Raw genomic sequence first — 18803 nt, 5'->3', positions numbered from 1 at the left:
TGCTGTCACCCCAGCACAGAGTTTGCCAGAGTTTGTTATTAGAAAGCCAGAGGGACATGGCACTTTCCAATAAATAAGTGGGATTTGGGTTGCAGTTTGGGCACTCGGCCTCTAAAAGGTTCACCATCACTGTTATATATAGGGTTGCCATTTCACTGTTGTGGGCGGGACTTTCCCGCCCCCTGGGGGGCGTGCCCAGTCCTGTCTCACCCCCGACCCCGCCCCCGGGTGGCTGCCCAACTCTGAGCTCCCAGGGCTGCTGCCTGCCTTCTATAGAGTGCTGCCTGTGAAGCATGCCTGGAGCAGCAGCAGGAGGACTGAAACCAGCAGGGGCGGGGTCTGCTGCACTGCCCTGCCTCTATTGGCCAGCCCTCTGCTTCCTTATTTGGGCAACATCCAAGCAGGGAGGAATTTACACTCAGGCAAGCTGCTTCCCCCTTTCTCTTTCCCTTCCTTCTCTTCTTCTTGTTACTCCGTTTTTTTTCTTCTCCTCCTCTTCCCCTCCTCTTCCTCCTCTCCTTTTTCTTCCTTTCTTCCTCCTCATCTTCTTTTTCTCTTTCTTCCTCTCTCTAAGCCCCCCTCCTCTTCTTCTCAGGGGTCCAGGACTTCTCAAGGCTTTGCCCCCATTAGAAAAGAAAAAAGGCTTTGGATCTGTCCCATAAATCCCTCCTAAGTTGAGACATACCTGGGAAAAAGAGGGGGTGAGGGGTTTGGGGGGGTTGGAGGGGGCAAGGAAAAGGAGGAAGGGGGGAATTGCTAAGAAGGCTTGGAAGTGGGAAATGTAGTTTTCAAAGGCACAAAGGACTGCCTGTGATCTTGCAAATGCTATGCCTGCTTGGGAGTGGGAAATGTTCTTGTAGAATTGGCAGGGGGGGGGGGGTGTTTGGCCAGAAAGAGAAGTACATTTCAGCCTTCTGTCTAGGAATAATGCCAAAATGTCCTCCATTTTGAGCATGCCTAAGAAACATGCATTTATATTAACATTTTTTAAAAAATTATCAATTTTTTCATGTGTCCTCCATTTTTTAAAAAACGTGTCCTACATTTGAAAATGTGGCCCTACATTTGTCCTACATTTGTCCCAGTTTGGAGGTCCTGCCTTATGGCAACCCTAGTTATATAGGATATGATATATAGTGATTAACACAATAGGGAGTAATTAATTGAATGGACTGATTTCTAGGCAAAATGCTACTAGCATAGAATTAGAATGCTGCTCTCATTTTTTTTTACTAGTTCACCAATAACAATTGCAGAGACTGATACATTAAATAATGTTAAAAAATACACTGTTTATGATTGACTTACATTAAATTCTTTGCCAGGGAAACATATTGAACAGCATGATTTTATAATGACATAATATCATGCCTTTCGTCTTGGATCTGAATGTTGTAGCTATGGAAATCAGGTATTGTATCTGTAATTATAGCTTTCCTTTGTGAACAACATGGATAAATGACAAAGACAATTATTTTAAAAAGTACCTACCAAATACAATTACATCCACTTACTTTATTTTATTTTGATGTAGAGAATGCTTCGCAGTACCACTCAGCTGTTTTTGCTTGTTTGTTTGTTAAAATCATGGTCTCTAATCTATCTATTCCCTATGCAAGTGACTAGGGTTTGTTCTCTTGTTGGCTGTGGGATGGGGCTAAAGATGAAGAGGAGGAGGAGGAGGAGGAAGAGAAGGACAAGAGAAGGAGGAGGAAGAAGAAGAATGAAAGAGGGGAAGATTTTCATTTCAAACATTTTAAAGGTAACATGAATTAGGGTTAACATGCAGGTATTAGGGTAATAATAAACTGATCTGGGTGATCTCTGCATGGCATCAACTAGTGTGTTGGAGAGACAGGTGAGAGCAAAGTGGGGTGTGTGATTTCATTCAAAAGCTTTTAGGGTAAAAATGGATCTGAGTTAGCATGCAGACATTAGAGTTTTCAGTACATTGATTTAGTGGACCTTTGTGTAGACTGGAGAAGGAAAAGGAGAGATTATGTTTGAGTCTTAGCATTTTAACTCTGAGTACCAATGACTTCAATAAATCCTGCAGATCTCTGTATCCTTCTCCTCCTCTTCTCCCAATTCTCTTTCTTTTATATTTTTTTTGGGGGAGGGTCAATATACCAAAAAAACAACCTAGAATTCTAGCTAGGTGTGTAAGATGATCTGGCAATGTATCTATAAAATTATGTGGTCAGCATTGTGTAGTAGTTTGAATGTTGAAAAAGGACTCAGGGAGAGGAGTGTTTGAATCCTTGCTGTGCCACAGAAACTTGGTGACCTTGATCTAGTTTCACTTTCTCAGCCTTAGAGGAAGGAAATGGCAATCCTCCACAGAACAATTCTTGCCAAGAAAATCCTGTGATACATTTCACCATTTCACCCTAGATCAGAAATAACTTGAAGACACACAGCAACAATTTAGAAATTTAGCTGAAACTATAACAAATACACCTCAAAATTACAAAAATGTGAACCCACTGTTCTTAACACTCTTAACTCAGAATTCAGAGGCATAGGAGATTATCACACCTGATCTTACTGTGGGTGAGATGCCAGTAAAATGCTCCAGAAGTGCAAAGGTGTGATAGCCGGTCACACTTCTGAAGTGTCACTGAAGCATCCCCTCTCCTCTCCTGTCAGCAAAGCATATGCAGAGCAGCCATTTCATCATGACGAAAGCTCCCGTTATTGAAGAAATGGCTGCTCTGCAAATGGTTTGAAGATAGGAGAGGGGATGCTTCAGTGACACTTCAGAAGTGCAACTGGCTATCACACCTTCATGCTTTTGGAAAGTTTTACTGGCATTTAACTCACGGTAAGCTCCCATGTGATAATCCCCATAGGTTTGTTAGTTTCAAAATTTAGTATGCAAAGGCATGAGCTTTTGCAGACTTGAGTCTTCATCCCAGATGCAACTCAGGAAGGTGACTCAAGTCCATGAAAGCTCATACTATCAACTTCTTCTTTTCTTTTAATCTCAAAGGTACTACCAGATCCATTTGCATACTCTTAACTTATGCATTCATTACTGCAAAAATAAATCATTTCAAGCAACTTGCTATCACTATTTATTTCTGCTCTCTGGACTTTGGGTTTTTCTTTTTCCTTGATATGGTACTTTAGTAGAAACTAGGATGTAACAGCTAGCAAGCAACTGCTGCTACAGTACAAAGATTGTGTGAATATATGTTATTTTCCCCTTCTGGTGTTAAAATATCACATTATATTTTCCTTGCAGATAAGGGTCTTGGACAATGCAGCAGGTTAAAACATTATTTGGGAGATCCATGGAAAGATGAATAATGAGTTATACAGCCAAGCTAATAAAGGATAACAGGGTAATTTATGCTACCTAGCAGCCCAGTTGCTTTATTATTTTTAGTTACTGATTTATACTTTGCAGTCCTTGACTCTGCAGTCACCATTTTCTCCTAAAAAAAACTTGCAAGTTTTGAATATAATGATGACATCAGCAGCCACCTGTGTCCAAGAGCCAGCCTCCTAAAGGAGTTGCACATCAACATGTAGTGGAGTCTCCTTCCTTAGAGGTCTTTAAACAGAGGCAGGATGGCCATCTGCCGGGGATGCTTTGAGATTTCCTGCATGGCAGAATGGGGTTGGACTGGATGGCCCTTGAGGTGTCTTCCAACTCTATGGCCCTGTACAGATGGGTCATTAAGCATGTCCTGGTGACATACTAGGCTTGTCTTGGGGCGTTGCTTATATACGCCCTGTAACCCTAGTACATCGCTAGGACGTCAAAATGGTGGTGCCCTGTCTACATGGGCACTGTCATTTTGACGTAATGGCCGTGTCGCGTCCAAACGGCGTGGCACAGCCATTACATCCTGGCACCGCTGCAGAGCGCCTGTGGCGCCCTTTCAGCAGAGCCAAAAGGAGCTCCAAAATGGAGCTCTTTTCGTGCTGCATATTGCTCGTGCAGCCTTTACATGGCTGTGCCAGCGATACAAAAGAGAAAGGGGCCGAGTGGCCCCTTTCTCTCTTCCCCGCCGCTGTCAGGGTGTCCTTGGGGCATGAAGCACCAAGCACACCACTTTCCAGGCCACAGGGAAGCAGCGTTTTGCCGCTTCCCTGAGGCCTGGAAAAGCAGTGGATCAGGGCCTCTGGGGCTGCCGCTGTGGCAGCTCAGGTCCCGATCTGTCGGGGAAAGGGGCAGTCTGTATCCCACCTATGATTCTATTATTCTATGATTCTAACATCTCCCTTCCTTGTTCTTCACAAAGTCTACAACTGATTGATTGATGATTCAACTCTTTACTGAAGTACATTTACATAATCTCTCAGACCAGGAGAAGTCCATGGTACCTTTCCAGTCCTTATGCAGGAGATTTCGTTTACAGGAATAACCAACATAGCAGGCTGAGAGTCTGCAACGGAGTAGCAACAGGATTAGAATTGCTGTATTGCTGAAGACTTTATCACATGGGGAAAACTGGGGTTTAAACAGCCGATTATCCTGTGCAAAATGCAATGCAAATGCAATATCACATTTAAAATTTTCTGACACATTGCTATTAAAGAGGCAATAAAGAGGCAATAAACAGAAACAAATCGTTTTTGGAGTTTCCCAGTGAATGATTTGTTGCTGTTTATTGCCTCTTTATTGCCTCTTTAATAGTGACGTTGTGTGGAAATCTTAAAGGCGATATCATGTTTTGCATTTGCTTGGCATCCAGCTTTTGAACTGCTGCCCCCTGATCCCACCCACTTCTTTGCCATTCCCATGTATCCAAGTAGAGACTGCATGGCAGGGGGTGATTCTATGATTCTATGATTCTATGATCAGCACAAGGCCCATGTGCAGCTGTCTCCTTTTCCAGACCTGGGCTAGTGGCAGTAACAATGTAGAACTTGGGTGGGAAAGCAGTCCCAGCTGAAACCTCCAGAGCAATACCCTAAGTAAGCATTCACACACTCACGCAGTTATAGCACCACTGATATATAAAGAAGGAGGAGATATGGAAAATGTAAGATTTATATCTGGTGGGTTGCTATACTGATGAAGCTAGATTTTGAATTGGCCAATCAGAGTGTAGGCAAGCTGCATTCAAGAACTGCCACCATGATCAATAGACATGAGAGATTACTGCACTGTTCTTGAATAGTGGAATAGAAGCGGGATTATAACTGTAACAGCTGGATCTTGCCACACCACCTTGTGGCTAGGCAGTAGGTATCCTGGAGTCAATCTGTGCTTCTGACACTGCTTTTAATGAATGGGAAAATCCCATGAATAGCTGTCAATTGTGCAATTAACCCTTCTTGAAGTATGCGACATACTTCATTTAGGGGTAATTCAGAGAGAAGGGGATTTAAACATGTTTCATTACATTCCCCCTTCTCAATGAACACAAGACTTCTTACTCCTGAGGAGGCAATTGTTTCGTCTTGGGCAGGAGAAAGGGGATGTAAACAGGTTTCTCTGCACATACTCAACTTCCAATGAAGGCAAGACTATTTTACTTACTTAATCTTGAATAGCTGATGAGTAAATTGAATGGTAGTGCAATAAAATGCATCAACAACCTGTTACCAATTCACAATTCAGGTGTTTAAAAAGCTGCAACAGCATTGGAAGGGAAGCTTCATGGGATAATCTCCATGGCTGTTAACAACTGTTAAGATAGGAACATCCACCCAGAGCTTGAAAACATTACTTTATTTTGACCACAACTCCTAGAATCCCCCAGCTAACATGCTGGTTGGAGATTCTGGGAGATGTAGTCCAAAATGTAACTTTCCCAAGCACTACAGCCACCCAATGATTATATCCATGTCAACCTGGAGGGATCAACACATAAGTAAATTTCATGGATTCAATAAGTAGACTCTTGTTAGAACAAAAAATACGATTCACACCTATTTCCTGACTTCTGCACCTATGCTTTTAATTTTAAGATCAAAGTAGACGATATGTTCAATACATATTTGGGGGGGGGGGGAACGTTCCCTCAAGTAGTGAAAGACATCTGCTTGTGGCAGGGTGCGACTGTCCTCATCAACGTGTCTTGCACTTGTGTACAATCCTCAGCTGCATATGCTTGCACAACTTATTTTAGGACTGTGTCCTATATGTACAATTTTGATCAGTTCCATTTATACCTGTTGTGGAACTCATAAGGCTAGGAACACATCCCCGTTCAGTCCACAAGCCATTTTTGTTACGCGGGTGGGTCAGGTGTTGTTGATGATGTTCTCTGATAGAATCATGGACTCTCATAAACAAAATCCCAGGGTTACTGCAGGCAGATTAAATCACAGATCAAAGGGATATAAGAGTGTTTGAGGCCAAGGAGAGGAAGGGCAAAGTAGAAGATGAAAAATAGCACAGAGGAGCAATTGCCAGTGGCAAGCTGGGGAGGGGGGGAGCAGGTTGAAAAGCATAGAAAGACTGTGACTATTTGGTAGCTATTTGTGGTTTTCTGGAGGGCCTGACTGTATCAAAGATGCTAATTACAAAGAAAATATAAGAATTAGAAAATGTTTGGCTCAATCCTAGTTAGTATTTCTGCTGTTATCAGGACAAACATATAAAAATAAGCCAGAGCGCCCTTCCTCCTTTTCAATGGCTTGGAATTCAATGGGCTGTCATTACTTCATGCAGTTAAAGAGCAGCAGCAGAACAAGGACTGCCAATTTTGCTATTTTCACTTGGTTCAGTTGCCCTACAGTTGGGACAATAAATGTAGCTAGTGGTGGTTGCCCTGCTGGGTGGAAAGAATCGAGAAAACAAACAAACAAGATGTCTTCATTCGATGCCAAGAAAAAATCTACTATAAAACATCCTTTGCATTTTTTCCATCAAGGAAACCAATTACAATAACCATAAAAATATAATTGCCTAAAATCATATTTTATTTGTATTAATTATCTGTTCTAACAACACATAATAGAATTGTATTTTCATATTTTCCAAAATTTGTTGTTGGTAGTGGAAGAACAGTGACTAGCCATAAACCATGAGAAATTCATGAAATTTTTTTAAATAGATACTTAAGAAGAGTCTCTTTGAGTTGAAATGTTAATTAAAATGGATTCTATTTCATGTAAAACTACACTTGACTAGTATTATAAGAAATAGCTGAAATGTTATTCTCAGCTATTCCATCATTTCGTACTGGGATGGACTATTATGATACAGAGATCAAAGCTGCTGAGATGTATACAATTTATAGGTCAGGGAACAATCTTTATCTGGAAAGAAGTCCTTTACAAGTAAATAGGCACAGGATTTTCCTGCTGTTCTAGAAGTATTTCCTGGATGATAGGCTGCATGGGAAATTTGCTCAGTTCACAGAAGATTGAATGTATACACAAAATGGATATGAAGTGATGGCTGCCATTCTGTATTGTGGTTACAGATGCATAATCTTGAGTTACAGATCCAGAAGTGTTTCATATTCACTAATCTTACATGGTCACAATCATGGCACTATTGCCATGATCATAAATGCTCTCTCAAATCTACTTTACTAGGTAGCAGCTAATAGATGGGAGTCTCTTCAGGGGGTGATTGGGTCATAGGAGGATGGCATTTCTACTCCCCATCAGTGAGAATCAGAAGCAAGACCCCATTGCAATTCCTTGTCTCAGCCTTATTTGCTGACAGGAAAGAAGTGGAAATGCCACCCTCCTGCAACCCGGCAACCACCAAAACAGACTCCATCTCTTGGTAAAGTGAGTTTAGGGCAGTTGGGTGAGATGATTTTACTTAATTATGCATGCCTATTTTAGAAATACAATAGAATGAATTTAACTTTCCATGTCAGGCTGGCAAAATGAGAAATTGAGCAAAAGCAAACATTTAAGATTTATCTGTTCCTACTTGGAAGACCCATTAAAACCTACAATAACAATAATTTAAAAAAGTACGGCTACAGAAATCCATAAATTCATTCAGCTTTTCGTTTTTCTATGGCATAGGCTCTTTCTGTCTTACACATCTCTTTAAAAAGGAAATAGTGATTGAGAGTTCCTGCATGGTAGGGGGTTGGACTGGATGCCCCTTGTGGTCTCTTCCAACTCTATGATTCTACGATTCTATGAATCTATTTATGGTCATAGACCAATAAAAGAAGTTTATTTTCTGTTGTGTGTGTAAAATAAAATTGTCACTTGACGACAATCTTATTTTACACAAAAAAAATAAATAAATAAACCAAGAGATAAAGAAAAGTAAACAATAAGAATAACAAAACTTGATCCCATGTTAAAACAATCAGGTCTCTGTTATTTGTTTGTTTATTTACCTAGCTTAGCTGTTGTAATGCTAAAGATTGCATACATATTTCTACACATGATATAAATTTGATTGCTAAATAGTGTGCTGTTCATTTCAGTATATAATATTATTGGTTTTAAAAATCATATTGCTGTATTATGGAACACACTCCCTCGGAGTACAGTGGAGTCTCCTTCTTTGGAAGTCTTTAAGCAGAGGCTGGATGTCAGGGATGCTTTGATTGAGATTTCCTGCATGGCAGAATGGGGTCGGACTGGATGGCCCTTGTGGTCTCTTCCAACTCTACGATTCTATGATTCTAGGAACATTTTGATAAGAAAGAGATTTCCATGGGAGTGACTTCACATACTGAGTTTGCATCAATCCCAACTTCCATGTTGTACAGTCTGAAATTGGGTGACTGTTTTGTAGGCATCTTTAGATAAACGTTCCACTCAGTAGGCTTCCACAGAAACTCTAGGAAACATCTTACCAAATTTACCTGCCTGTTTTAATCATACTTCACTTTCAACTAAGTTAGCATTTAACTCTTGTATCTCTTTGAGCTAGCCTCTCCATTTTCATTGGAATGAAGATTTATATAGGTATAGGAAACCTATGGCCTACCAGATGTTGCTGAACAGAATTCCCCATGAGCTCTAGCAACCATGGTGAGGGATAATGACAACTGTGTCTCGAAAAACAGCTTGAAGGTGAAAAGTTGCTGGCCTCTGATTTATGGAGACAAATGTGGCTATGGCCACATAGTGTCTTCCAGAACTGGCCACTGTAACTTAAGAATATAAGGAATACCCTCACATTGCCAAAACAGCCATTGAGAAAATGGTCTTGAGGAACATTGGCCCTGTCCAGGTGGGCCAAAAAGCACGTACTGAGTATGTGCTAGGGTTGCTTGGGAGTATCCTTTTCAGACACTCCCTAACCCTAGTACGTACTCAATATGTCAAAATGGTGGTGCCCTGTCTACATGGGCGCTGCCATTTTGATGTGATGGCCGTGTTGTGTCCAAACGGCGTGCTGTGGCCGTTATGTCCTGGTGCCATATGGCACCCTTTCAGCGGCGCCGAAAGGAGCTCCAAAACGGAGATCCTTTTGCGGCATGTATCGCTGCTGCGGCCTTTACATGGCCATGCCAGTGATACAGAAGAGAAAGGGGCTGAGCAGCCCCTTTCTCTCTCTCTCCGCTGCTGTTGGGGTGTCCTTGGGGCATGAAGCCTGAAGGACGCCCCTTTCCAGGCTGCGGGGAAGTGGCGTTTTGCCGCTTCCCCGAGGCCTGGAAAAGCGGCGGATCGGGGCCTCCGGGGCTGTCACTGTGGCAGCTCAGGCCCTGATCCATCAGGGAAAGGGGTGGGTGCAGGCTGCCCCAAAGGGGCGGTCTGTGTCCCGCCATTATTTACAAAAAGGAAAAAAGAATCATTTTCCCAAAAAAGTGTAGAGAGTGTGTGTGTGGCTTTGTGGTACTGGGAAACAAACTATTTTAAAGTCCAGGAAATTTAAATTCCATTAGCAAAACAAAAAGGCACTTCCTATGAGATCCAGGATGCCCCAGTCTTTTGTGAGGTCACATCCTAGTTATCATAGGAACTGCCCTTTCATTTTGATAATGACATTTAAATTTCCTGGAATTTAAAATACTTTGTTTCCCAGTATCACATGGTCACACACACACCTACACCCTTTTGTGCAGATGATATTATTATTATTATTATTATTATTATTATTATTATTATTATTATGAAAATAATTCCTCCCAGAATCATGTGCTGGTTGGCCAAAGTTTGTTTTCTTGTACCACAAGGGAAGAGGCCTGCCTGTCTGTCTACATATCTCTCCATATAAAGAACACCACCACCAACATCTTGACAAAATACAGGCCTCTGGGATCACTAGGGGGGGTGTAGACAACACTGGGAGATACCCCTGAGGAGGAGTGACACCCTGTATCTCTCTCACACACACACCTCAGTACCATAATATTGTAACAGACTCTATGTAAGATCCTATTTTTATTATGTTGTAATTTGCTTGTGCAATAATTAAAACTTAGAAAAATATGGTTATTCCAGTGTATCTTTGGTAGTGATTGGTGGCTAATTGTACTTGACAAAATAGCATTGATTATTTGCTGGTGAAGTTAGGTTCTTTTTTCGACTCCTGCTTTGTTCAATGAAGCTAGAGATTTGTTAAATGAAAAGATTATAGCAGGGTATTTTTTATTTTTTTAAAAAATCCAAATGAAACAAATAATAAGTAAATAAATTTGTGACTGTTAATTTTTATTATTAATCTTATTCACCTGGAGATTTTTGTGTTTAAATTAAATAAAAAATAAAATAGTGGGAAATAAAAAGAGTGTTTCCAAAATGGCCTTACAGGCTTATTATAAGCTATATTCTGTAAGGCATCCACCCTTACTCAAACACCTTGCTTCAGTAACATTATTAGTACCAGTATCAGCATTTGACCTAAATTGTTTATCTGAACATGCAGTCATGCTCAGAACTTCACTCCTAAACAAGATTGCCAGATTACAAATGCTTCTCCAGTCACTTCAGAAATTGTGTTATAATATTAACATAGCCAGTGGTGCTTGGAAGTGCTTTTCTGCCACCTAGAGGGAAAGCAATCACATTTCACTACATAATTCTGATTATTGTCAGTGCAGTAAGATCTGTAACTTATAGGTGTCAAGAGATAAAGCTACTACTAGTAACAGGCATGGAAAGCGAGATAATAATTTTGCACCCACTGAAAGCCAAAGGCTCCCTGTTAAGTGTTAAAGTGCATTCAAGATTGTTTGTCATGTTTCAGTGAAGTGAAGAATAGTGACTTGTGGTTTCTAGACAACAAAGGGGGTGACTTCAAGATGAATGATCAGAATATCCTGTGCCTAGCCTGAAACCTTTAGATTGGTGTGCTCATTTGGCCTTTTCACCAGTTCCTACACCTTCTAGGAGTGCCACAGATAGGCAGAGGTTGAGAAACCTCAAGTAACAAGTCAGGGGCTAAAGAAGCAAGAGAATCTATTGATATTGACCAATGAGACACCCAGGATCATTGTTCTATTTATTTTCATTTCAGCTGCCTTTCAGTAACCCCATTCTGTCTCCCAGGTCAAATGCTTGATGTCTCTTCAGCCAAACAGTAAAATTTGAGCAAGAACGCTGCCATGCCTGAGTCTGAAGCAAGCCAGTGCTATTAGAGTAAGTTAAAAGGAGAGTCTAATTGTGATGTTTTGTTTTTACAATGTAACTTTTGTTTTTAAGAAATAAAATTTATTTTTAAAAAAGGAGAGTCTGGATTCAGTTCACTTAAAGGCGCATTCACACATATGCATTCAGAGCCAAAAAGACACCACTGCAAATGGATGCATTTTGCTTGTTTTTGCAAATTTTGAATTGTGCATTGTGGTTGTGCATCTTCATGATGTAGTGATTTTAGCATAGGACTAGGACTCTGGAGAAGGAGGTTCGAATGCCCAATCAACCATGAAATCCACTGGGTGACTTGGACACGTCGTGTGCTCACAGACTCAGGGCAAGGCAATGTCAAACCTCCTCTGAAGAAATCTTGCCCCCCCCCCAAAAAAAAAACCCTGTCTTACATTGTCTTAGGGTTACCATAAGTCAGAAACAACGTGAAGGCATACAACAGCAATCGTATATTTTACATTGTGGTTGTGCATCTTATACTTTTCATTGTGATCATGCATTGTGGTTTTGTGTTATATTCTTTACATTTTGATTGTGCATCCTACACTTTACATTGCAGTGGTGTATTGTGTATTGTGCATTCACAGTGTCACATAGTTGTTGGCATCGATTCTACAACCTTGCTATTCTGCATAGGGGTTGCATAGTGCTGCTGTGCTGTTTATCCACATACAAGTATTTATGCTACGTTAAGGGAACATTGGACTGAGGTCATGGTCTTATGTTGTATAAAACAGTTTCATTGGTATGCATGATAGCCAAATTATACAATATCCTGTTGGCCTCTTCTAGCTTTGATTGCATGATTTTTTTGTTTTTACTTGCATGGTGGTAAGAGGGAGTAGAACTCTTTGTGTCTCCTTCTCAAACTGAGTCAAACCCTTTGCACTGCCCCAAACAGATCATTTGAATTTAATAAATCAGCTGAAAAATGGTTGATTCATGACAGAACATGGTTTGCGTGTGCATGTGATCTCAAAGTGCCTGTCCACTTATGGCAACCCTATGGGTTTCATAGGGTTTTCTTAGGTAAGGAATACTCAGAAATGGTTTTGCCAGTTCCTATGTCTGAAATATACCTTTGAAATACAGCACTTGGTGTTTGCTGATGGTGTCCCATGCAAGTGCTATCCAGTGCTGCCCCTGCTTAGCCTCCAAGACCAGACAGAATCTGGTGCTTTTAGGCTATCTTTGGCTCTTGGCAGCACATAAATAGAAAATGCAACACAGAGAAGAGATTCCAGCTTGTATTACAAGAAGGAAATGATTCAAAGGATTTATTTTGTAAGGATGAATATCTTTTCAAATCCTGTTGAGTCTTACAAGAGTGAGAGTTATTCAAGAGTATTCCTTTTATGATGGTTTTCTTGTCTGTAGCTCAGATATCAGAGGAATGTCAAGTGTCGTTGTGTGAAGGTTCTTTACATTGTCATCTCTGCTGAAAGCCTAACTCTTGCTGTCTCAGCAGTGTGCTTTGTTGTCAACCTTTTCCTTTCCTCACACAAAACATTTAACTTCCATCACCCTTTCACCAACTCGCTCTTGGACTGGCCACCCATTAACTACATTCCAGAAGGGGGGAAAAAGTTGACAGGGGAAAGAACGAAAAACTAGGGTAAATCTGAGAAAGAACCTTCAGACACAAACAAACCTACAAAATGTACCGTGCAGTATATTCACTCACATGAGATAGTTAACATTTCTCGTTCTACAACCAATCTGAGAATATCACAAGTGACATGTTTGCATTTCTAGCTGAAAAGCCTAGAGGTATGTATGATGTGGTATCCCAAAGCACTTTCCTGCTTGTTAGTTATCTATCACATAACCAGATCAGGAAAAGTGCAAAGATATTTCACTGAGTTCTCTACTTACAGCAGTTATGGCTCTTTGAGCTGCTTGAACTCTGAGCTACCTCATTTGGTCAGGAGACTTGCTGTTCAGTCTGAGCTTAATATCCCTCATTAAACATGAAGCCAAGACAGGTAAGCAGGTTAGACTAGTGATATTGCTGCTCAGTTGTCATAATTTAACAGATTTCATGCTTAAGGAGCCCCAATAGGAAATATGGATAAACTCAATCTGGGCAAATCTGGGTTTTAATACTCTCTCTCTCTCTCTCTCCATCCCCATCCCACCTCCTTTTTTTCCTTCCTTCCACAACTTTAGGGAAACAGTAACCTGGTAAAGTGAAATGAGATAAATAAAAAGATCTTTGGAGATTTTGTAGGGTTTCTTTTACTACAGTTTACTTGTTAAATTAATATCATGGCTGAGATCCTTTGTAACAACAAAGACAAAGCTCCCCCAGCCAAAAATTAAAAAATAAAATAAATCATGGCCAAAGAGTCAGCTATTTTTCCTGTAGTGGCAGGTGCAGTAACAAGCACCTACAGGGACCTCCATTAACAGAAAAGTTTTACCTGGTAGGAGTAGTGGCCCAGGACTTGTACACTGAAGGCCTTACTCCTAGAAGATGCCTAAGGACATTCGTTATGGGAAGGGACTGATGTATCATCATTATAACTGAGCTATACTGAGTCCTCTTAGGTGTTCCCTTGTCACACTGGGTTTGCTCTTCAGCATGAGGCCTCCTACTGTCTCTAAAAAGGAGTGGTATCTCATGAAGGCAAGAGCCTACATCCCATGCCTCAATTCAGTGACAGCTAGTGGCATAACTAGGAGGGTGTGGGAGGTGCGGATTGATCAGGTGACACCCAACCAAGTGCACACACCCTTCCCTGCCACATGCCAAATGAGTAAAATGGCATGCAGAAGGGAGGGAAGAGTGCCCAGAGCACTGCCCTCCCTACTGCGCACCATTTTATTCATGAGTAAGCCAGTACATGGCAGCAAGGTGAGGGAGTATGTCCTTTCGACCCTGCCCTCTGGAAGCCCTGCCCCCTGCACCAGGTCACACCTTGGTCAGTAATGCCACTGATAACAATTGGAACTAAATGGTTTGTCCTTGCCTATGCATTACTACTGATCAAGCCATTTAATGATAGAGCCTTACCTGGACCATTTATCTACATGACTCCAAAAGGAGCTGAAAAGGGCTGCAGAGACATGGGTGGAAATACTTGATCCACATGGATCTGTGGGTTTTGTTGTGTATGACTGATTGCATCATCAATAGCACAGGAAAAAAGAATTTGTGGTATTGTAGTCATCAGTAATGAACTGGACGAGAGCAAACAAACTGAAACTTAATCCAGACAAGACAGAGGTGCTTCAGGTCAGTTGTCAGGAAATAGGAATTCAGCCTGTGCTGGATGGGGCTGCACTCCCCTGAAGTCACAGGTTTGCAGTTTGGGCATGTTTCTGGATTCAGGTGTGGCTAGGAGTGCATTGCACAGTTAAATCTTTTGCACCTATTCCTTGATATGTCAGATCTGGCTACAGTGATACATACCTTGATTATATCAAGTACAAGGTGTAGGTTAAGCCCTACATGGCTTGGGTCCAGCATACTTGAGGGAATGCCTCCTCCCATACAATCCTTCCCACACACTTAAGTCCTCTAGGAAGAACCTACTGCAGCCAAAGAAAACCAGGCTGGTGGTGACTTCCCAGAGGACCTTTTCAGCTGCCACTACTAAAATATGGAATGACCTGCCGGAAGAGATCCACCATATTACATCCTTGGAGGCGTTCAAAAAGGCGATAAAGACAGATCTCTTCCAGCGGGCCTTCCCAGACTAAGCTCTAAAAATAAGATCCAGAACCACTCACCTGTCCTCTGTCTCTCCTGATGGTCATTTTGGCCAAAAATGGATCAAGTGATATTGGTATTGTTATTGCAGTTTTTTATGTTCTACTTGTAATTTTAGCAGAAGGAGGGAGGGTTAAGGGGATTAGGGAATATTTTATCACTGTTTGTGAATTGTTATATTGGATTGTTGTTACCCGCCTACATCCTTGAAAAGGAAAAACGGGATGGATATATATATATATATATATATATATATATATATCTTTATGAGAGGCAAGTGCCAGCAAAGTCAACATCAGGACCTGCACCAATTGGAAGGACCATATGACAGAGGGGATGATCTAGACATCGGATCGAAAATGCAAAGTTGGATCCTATCACATTGCTCTGTGGCCGGGCAATAAGCAGCCTGTATGCAACCTGGGCTTATCCAGGCTTCTCCCACAGCTTTTCAAGAACAGGATCAAAAATATTTTTGAAAAGCTGTGGAAGAAGCCCAGGTTGCATACAGATGGCCTACTGGCCAGCCACAGAGCAATGTGATAGGATCAATCTTTGAGTTTTAGATCCTGCATCTATCCCAGGAGCTTATCACATGAACCTTAAAACCAGATCACGCGTCCTGGGCTGGAGACGGGATGTGGGATAGAGGCAGGGATTATCACATGCTAAATCGCCACCTAATCACCGCCCACCATCAGCCTGGGTCCCAGCTGTGCTCCGCCAGTACTTTTTACAAGCTGGAAAACTTCAGACTTCGAAAAAGTGTTGGCTGAATGTGGCTGGGACCCAGCTTGAACCCGGACTGATGGCGGGTGGCAATTAGGTGGTGATTTAGCATGCAATAATCCCTGCCTCCATCCCGCATCCCGGCAGCAGTCCAGGACACTTGATCCAGTTTTAAAGTTCATGTGATAAGCTCCCCAGACCTGGACAAAAGTGGCTTTGGTGATATATATTGCACAATGCCACCTCCTACCCATAGCTGCTCCATTGTCAACCTGTAACTACTATATCCTCAAGGGGAAACCCATCAATGAGCTCACATTCACACAATTCCCCAGATACAAAATGGCACTGCTGGAGCATTAGCAATATTGGTAGTCACATGATGTCAGTGGCCCCTCCCCTTCCCCTTGCTATTCCTGAGAAGGTTGGTTGACTGTATTTTTTTCTATTTTTGTTGTTGTTGTTTTTAAAACTTCATTCACAACAGCAGAGCTGCAGAACTGTGTGAAAACATTAACATAAAAATAAAATAACTGAAAGATATGCCAGGTAGGACTTAGGGCAGGGAAGAAAGCACAATGGTAGTAGTAGCCTCAGCCACATAAATGTGAAGGAGCCCTGGTGACACAGTGGTTAAATGCCTGTACTGCAGCCACTCACTCACTAACCATAAGGCTGTGAGTTCAGTACAAGCAAAAATGCTCAGGCTCGACTCAGGCTTGCATCCTTCCAAGGCTGCTAAAATGAATTAGGTTACACTTTGTAAACCACTTAGAGAGCACTTAAGTGCACTGATAAGCGGTATAGAAATGTACTTGCTATTGCTGTTGCTATATGAAAACATGTCATAATGTCTGCTCTGAACCTGGTATGTTTCCATGGGCGGGGGGGACAGGTGCAATTGCTGAGAGAATGGAGCTCATATGGTAATGTCTTTCCTAGTGGAAAGGAACATCAGATCATCCTCTCAGGGTGATTCTGTTTGTTTTGTGTATGGGTTTCTCTGTTTGTGTGCATACTTGTACTAGATAGTTCTTGCTCTGTCTCATGTGTTTTATAACTATTGTTATAGGCCACTTTGAGAACTCTGTGTTTTTTTTTAAAAAAAAATGGGATGGAAATCTACATCATCAGAAGGGAAGAAACCAGAGGAACTATAAGAGAATAAAATTGAGGAAATCTTCCCAACCTCAGATGAAAACACTCCAAGGTCTGCAAATTTGCATCCATTCAGTTTACCACATGCTTCGCTTGGTAGCATAATTTTCCATTCCCACAATGGTTGACTGCCACTATTGTGCTACATAGTAATAAAGACGTTGTGGGGCAATTTAAAGCTGCCTTGATATATTGGTAGTTAATTATATAGATGATAATATGCATAGATGATGTCTTTAGTGTTTCAATTCAGAGGCTCAGAATTTACTTGTGACATTTTTGTAGGTTTATTAGGAAAGCTACACAACTGAGGTATGGAATATTTTACTACTGCCTATTGCCTAGCAATGTGGGAGAGCATTATTTAACTGAATAATCTGCCCACTCTTACAGTCATTGCCTGCTAGTTCATAAATCAAAGTTAATTAAGCTGAAACATCATTTCTGATGGGACTGAAATTTGCACGTACATATTTAATAATGAATAATTGCAGACGGTGTGCTTTATCAGAGAAGACCCATGCCATTGTATTTCTATTAATCTCTGTAGCGTGTACTAAATGGAGGTGACAGAAGTCGATTAAAATTAATTTTGTATAGGAAGAGACTCTGATGAAAAAGTAATGATACCCCCTTTACAAAAGGCTACAGGAACCAGTGATGTTATACTCAGGATCAAACATCCACAAGGCCAATATTAGAATAACATAGTCAGGAAGGGTGTGAAAAGGAAACCAAAGTACACCACAGATGAGAAGTCTTCCCTGGCTATCTCTGTTCTCAAGCAAACCACTACTAAACTGGGTCTCCAGAGGGAATGTGGATTTCAAAACTGGAAGCAGTAAGCAGATTGTAAGCAAGAAGCTCCTAGCAGAACAAACTAAGGGGGCCTATCAGGAAAATGTCCTATGGTATACCTTCTCCTGTATCTGTATCTTTATTTGACAGTTGCAAGGACAGAAGCAGTGTATCATTTAGCACACACATTTTAATTTCCCACAGGGTCATTATGGGTGATCAGGAACATAGGAAGCTGTTACACATCAAGTGAGACCATAGATCGATCTAGCTGTTTATTCTCAACAAACTGGAAGAAGATTTTCAGGGTGCCAGGTAAGATTCTTTCCTTGAGCAATATAGATGCTGGGGAGTCAATCTGGGACTGTCTGCATGTATAGCATGTGGTCTATCATGGAGACTGCTGCCACAGTGCAGAAATAAAGCAGTCTGACACCACTTTTAACTGCCATAACTCAATGCTATAGAATTCTGGGATTTGTAGTTTTGTGAGCCTTCCCTGTCACAGAACTCTGGTTCCCCATCAAACTACAAAAGCCAGAAAAGGAGGTTGTAGTTTTGCAAGTGGAAAGGAGCAAAAAATGCACAAAACACTATCTTAAATTGACAGCATGAAGGAAGATTTTAAAAAACAACAAATAATCATGCCGTGCTCAATTAGGTGTTTACTTTGCTTTGTGGATTGAACCAGGCAGCATGCCTCTTAACTCTATAGGGATTTCTGTTTCTCAAACATCTTGGCATCTGTATACAAAGAGAAAGCTCAGCCACAGGACAATCCTTCTGTAGCATGGTTGGCTTGGAAGCCTGCTACAACACCTGTTGTATTGCACATGCCTGTTAATGCAGGATAAACAAACAAGGAAACAACTCTTTGGAAATCCATCTAGGTGCATGAACTGCAGTCCTAGTTTATTAA

Source organism: Sceloporus occidentalis, unplaced genomic scaffold (genome assembly GCF_023333645.1).
Source record: "Sceloporus occidentalis isolate IW3139 unplaced genomic scaffold, rSceOcc1.0.p SCAF_2, whole genome shotgun sequence".
NCBI lineage: Eukaryota > Metazoa > Chordata > Lepidosauria > Squamata > Phrynosomatidae > Sceloporus > Sceloporus occidentalis.
Note: the sequence above shows the minus strand (reverse complement) of the source record.